Genomic DNA, 6,000 nt, shown 5'->3' on the forward strand with positions numbered 1-6,000 from the left:
TTCATTTTTTCAGTACTTTATCTATAAGGCTACAAAATAATACTACATGGGCTTAAATGAGACTAAAATCAGTTAACTAAATCTTAGAGATCAATGGCTAGAAATTGAGGTGTTCCCCAAGTCACTTATTGACTTAAATGGTTGTATAACAGAGGACTGATCAGCTCTAACATTCAGAAAATGGTTGTATAATAGATATATTATTTTAGCCAATAAAAATGGATGAGAAGAATAAATCGAGGGCAACCATGTGAGAAACAAAGGGTTTGGTAAGAAAAGAAAGAGGAATTCATGTACTATCAAAAAGAGTTAATCGAGGAGAGCCCTTTTTGAGCCCAAAATCTTCATGGTGGTATTTTGTATCCTGGGCTAGTTTGTTTGTATTTAGTCTATGAGTCTATTGAGGGGCATTTAGTTGTGTTTAAGACAAGGTTTTTAAAATTGAACCGAACAATGAATCAGTCAGGGGTTTGGTTTCCGAGTCGAACGGCTTGACCATTCAAACTGAACAGATGGCCCATTCTGAAAAAAAATAAATAAATAAATCAATAAACGGCCAAAATCGTTAATTTGAATGATTCGACTGCCTAGGTCAGCAGTTTGCAGACCAAATCAATGTTTTTTTTGACAAAATAATGGTTTTGAGGTAAAACTGACCGGTTCCTGGTTTTTCCAATCCGACCATCCGGTTCGATCCGATTTTGAAAAGCATGGTTTAAAATTTCATTGAAATATCTTATAGATATAAAAGGTTTGGCATCAAGTCTTAAAGATGCGAAGGCATATGTGTGGTGTAAGGTTTGCATGGCACTTGGAAGTCAAGTCGATTGTTTAATGGAAATCTCAGAAGGGGCCTAAATAAAAGATGTAGGCCAGAATTAGCCAAACTCTCTATAAGAATCTTATCTGTGTTATTCTTTGATTTGGTTCTCATACATACACATAGTCTCTTGGTTCTTTACAATGAATGTTTCTCTACAACATCATATTTGCATTCAAAGATTTTAAGGAAAGCAATCAACATAGAAATCCAAGAGAACCCAATTCACCTCCTCTTGGGACTGCTATGTAAGATAATAGGGCTCATATCCATATCCATTTAGGGACCCATTAACAACAACTAAAAATAGACCCACATTCTCTCTCCTCCCTCTCTTTGTCTCTCACCCACCACTATTCCAATTTCCCTTCTCCCTCTCTTTCTCGGTCTCACATCACCATTGTCTCAAACTGCCAGAGGAACAACCACTGCTTCACTGGAGTTCACCTTCCAACAATCAAGATCTATAGTTGCACTCCGATCACTAGACGAAATGGTGCTACAAGAATTCCCAAGTCATAGCTATGGCAATTCAGGGAAGGGGATCCAATCCTCTCTTTTTCTTCTTTCTCTATTTATTCTAATTCATAAAGGTATTTATCCATTGTTTGGCCACTCGATCGCCACTCTTTCCATTGAGAAGCCTTACTCTGTAGCATTATTATCCTGTTTGAAAATAATCCAAGATCTATTTATTTTGCTTTTCTTTGGTCTTCATTCTTGTGGTTATGGATTTCTGACATTGATTTTTATCTTGTTTGCTTAGCAAAATGAATCATGCCTGATCCACTGATCCCTTATCCACTATTGACGGATTCGAGACCTCTTTGTATTTGTGTTATATGAACTATGTTAAATCCATAAACTAGTGCCAATTGAAGGGAAGGGGAAGACCAAATCACTATTACCAATTCTAGATCTAATTAAAGAAAATGACACAAACCATTGTTCAACAAGGAAATTTGTGTTGCTGAGAGAATCTCTGTTGCTTTCTTTGCCCATTTAGTCTAGTTCCTCCCAATCCTTGTTCTTCTAATTTTTTTTGCTTATTAGTGTCTTGAATTCTTTGATTACCACTTTGGCTAATTAGCAATTTCGAATTTTTATGTCAAGTCCAATCTCTTAGAATCGATTTTTTTTTAAGCTTCAAGTTTTAAATCCAAGTGTTATTTAATTCTTAGAAAATTTCTCTTCAAGCTATTTCGATGTCGGCCTTGCTATGTGATGATGTGCGATCTGATAGCTCCTTGCTGGTGGGCAACTTTGATGTCGAGTTGGCAAGTTCGTCTGGTCATCTTGCAAAAAGACAACATTAGAGTACCCAGGATGGGCACTCCGATGCTTAACTCAGTGAATTAGAGATTTTTGAGAGAGCTAAAAGCGAGAGAGATAGAGCAATGTGAGAGCTAAGTTGCACATACCTTCTCTGAGGGAGGGGATGCCTTTATATAGGCGTAAAAAACTAGGAGCTTCATGTGACGTGTCTGAGATTCCTGGAAAACTGTGTCCACCATGTTTGGAGGAGAGGGATAAAGTCCGTTCAATCAACTCTAATGCAGACGTTTCTGAAAGACGGGTATAACGGTCAAGCATCATGATCCTGGAAAAGTCAAAAATAATAACCTACTTAAGGAAGAGGTCGGCGAGCATGTCTCGTAGGTTGCCACCTAGATCTCAGTCAGATCAGCAAGTCCTCGAGGAGGCCGCAACCCACGCCGAGGTCAATTCGACCGGTACTTATGAGGTACCACAGGTCGGCAAGTCCTCAAGGAGCTTGCTCCTCATGCCCCAAGTTCCCTTGGACCAGTAACAAGGTACTACAGGTTGACCTTAGACGAGGTGTTGCTAGCCACCCTGCCGAGGTGTCCTGGACTAATTCCGGGGTGTGTCCCCTTAACTGGGCAAGATACACATCTATCCACGTGGTGCTAAGGTGTCAAGCAAAGAAGGCACATGTTGCTAGGTAAGCGGAGGGCCAAATTTGCCCTCATCACTATGAATCTAACCTTTAGAACATATTTTGAACTCGATCTTATGGGTTTAGAACATATATTGAACTCGATCTTATGGGTAGCCTAAGAATAGATGGGACAAATTGGGTTTTACAAGCATCCTCCCCAACTAAACTTTTTTTAAACTTGAATGCTCTATAAAAATAATAGAGAGCAATAAGATGAGGTGCTAGTGTGATAAAGATAAAAATGTGTAGAATAAATATCAATAATGTTAAAGAACAACTACAAAGAATCAAAATCACACACAATATTTATAGAGGTTTGGCCAACCTATGCCTACGTCCTCTCCCTAGGCACACCACCTAAGAGTTTTCACTAAGCTAGTTGGACTTCATAGGTGCTAGCAAAACCTTTACACCAATCGGATAGACTTATGGGTATTATTTCAACCTTTGTAGTGTTCAATCCTTGAATAAAGGTGTAAAATAAGCCAGACCACCCTGGGTCAGCACAACCTGCTAAAGACAGCGACAGGTCATGCTAGGTAAAATTACGACCCCTTGGGCCAGTCTAGGCTAAGGGGTTTTGGCCCATGACACAACATGCTTCGTGGCCTGTACGGGCTCATGTTGGCATAACCCCATGCCAGGCACAATATAGCCCATGGCTCAGCACGAGCATGGCTCAACATAGTTTGCGGCTTGTCCAAACTATGTTATAGCCATTTTATGGGGGAGTATAATGGCAAAAAGACCCCCAACAACTATTTTTGGGGGATATTTGTGTATTTTACCAAAGGTTGTGCAAAAAAGAATAGAATGCCCCCAACAACTATAAATAACTACTTTATTGGAGCAATTAAAGTAAAGTGATAAATAAAATTTGTAATTGACCAAAATACCCCTCTCCAATTATAAACGACTAGTTTAAAAGGGTATTTTGGTTAGTTTAATTATTTCTAATCCCTATAAATACCCTAACCCTTACCCATTTTCATCACAAATTCACAACAACAATCAAATACAATCTCTCATTCTCATGCTCCCAATCATTCATATCATACTACTCTACTCTTATAGTCTCAATCTTTTCATTTTTTTTTTAATTTCAACAAGAAGGATGTTTGATCAAGTGTCTTAAGTTGAAGTTGGCAATTTGGAAGACTTAAAAGCTTTGCATCCAAGGTACTAAGCTGGTAAACCGGACTTAAGATCAAAGTGCAATTACCAGGTCAGTTGATTTTTTTTTATAAATTTTAGATTTTAATATTTATTAAAATGGTTCGTTCCTCTAAGACTCCTCTCAAACCCAATTTGATGCTGGTCCTAGCAATTTTAGGGTACCAAGAAAGAAAACTAGTGGTGGTTGGAATTATTTTACCATGAATGATGTAGCGGGAAAGGGCATGCAAATAGTTTACAATAAATGTAAACATGATTTTTACTATCAAAGTAGTATTAGCACTAGCTATTGGAAAAATCATCTATCAAACTATTAGATGGCTAACATAGGAAATTTTGATATTTTTACTTGGTCAAAAGCATAGGAAAATAATTATCCTATGCTTTTCGCTAAGTCAAGAGGTCTACTAACCCTTTTGGTGTCCATAATAACATCGAAATATTGTTTTAGTGTAGGAAATAGAGTGCTTGATAAGAGGAGGAGCTGGATGACAAATGGAGCATTGGAGATATGCATTTGTCTAAAAGATTGGTTTGATGTAGAAGATAGACTGCAAGATAAAATAGGACAAGACATGTCATCCAATGTATCGCACACTTAATCAATGGGTCCACCACATTATCTATTGATGCTACCTTCTAAATCAAGATATCTCCTCTCCCAATTATCTCCCATAGAATATGGTATTTCCTCTCGATGTGCTTTTTTGGCTCCTTAGATTGAGTAATGGCTCTAGTGTTGTCATATAACAATGAAATGAGTGACATATTGGAAGGTACAACTCCTAATTCTTAGATGAATTCATCCAAATTGCTTTCTTGGTAACCTCACTTACGGCAATGTACTCAATTGATAGCATACGATGCTAACATAAAGATATACTTAGACATAGACTTTCTATCATCTAAATTTGATTAGAAATCGACATATGAATACTTGATAACCTATAGTAAATTTTTATCGAAGATGAGACAATAGTCTTTTGTTCTTCTCAGGTAGGGGTGGCAACGAGCCGAGCTTTTCACGAGCTGCTCGAGTTCGGCTCGTGAAAAGCTCAGCTTTGCTCAGTTTCAACCGAGCTCGAGCTCGATCCCAATTCATTGGCTCAATTATTAAACGATCCGAGCTCGAGCCTACTAGAGCTCGGCTTGTGAAGCTCGCAAGCCAGCTTGAATATATATATATATATATAATAAAATTATAGAAAATAATATATATAATAAAAATATTATAATTCTTAACTTTTTAAATACTAAATAAAAAATATTTTTATATATAATTTTTATTTTTATAAAATATTTTTTTCTCAAAATCGAGCTCGAGTCGAGCTCAAGCTCAAGGTTCTGGCTCGAACCAAATTTGAGCTTGAGCTCGGTCCTTGTAGAACAATCTTGAACCTGGTAGTATTCGGCTCGAATCGGCTCGAATCCACCCTTATTCTCAAGTATTTTAATATATTCTTCATAGTTGTCCAATATTCCTATCATGGGTTGTTATACTGGAATCTATTTGTGACACTAACAACTTGTATAATGTCAAGTAGGATCTATTTGTGACACTAATAGCTTGTGTAGTGTCAAGTCGGGTGTACAACATAGCATACATGATGCTCCCCATGACAAAGCATAGGGAATCTTTTTCATGTCTTCTATTTCTTCAAAAGTCTTAGGTGTCATACCCTTAAAGAGAATGACCTCATACCTAAAAGGGACAAATCCCTTGTTGGAGACTTGCATGTTGAACCTCTTGATGATCTTATCAATGTAAGTAGATTGTGACAATTCAATTAATTACTTTGATCTATTTCTATAGAGTTGAAGTCCTAAGATATAGGAGGCCCCTATAAGGTCATTCATGGGAAATTGTTGTGAAAGTCATACCTTCATCATGTACAACATTCCTGCATCCAATAAATAGAATGCCATCTACATATAAAACCAAAAGCATAACCTTTTCTTCCATTTTCTTTTTATAAACATAAGATTCGTCTATCTTCCGCTTAAAATCAACCTATTTGACTATTGAGTCAAATTGGATGTTTCA

Source organism: Nelumbo nucifera, chromosome 2 (assembly GCF_055504915.1).
Source record: "Nelumbo nucifera cultivar China Antique chromosome 2, China Antique-T2T, whole genome shotgun sequence".
In the NCBI taxonomy this organism is placed as follows: domain Eukaryota; kingdom Viridiplantae; phylum Streptophyta; class Magnoliopsida; order Proteales; family Nelumbonaceae; genus Nelumbo; species Nelumbo nucifera.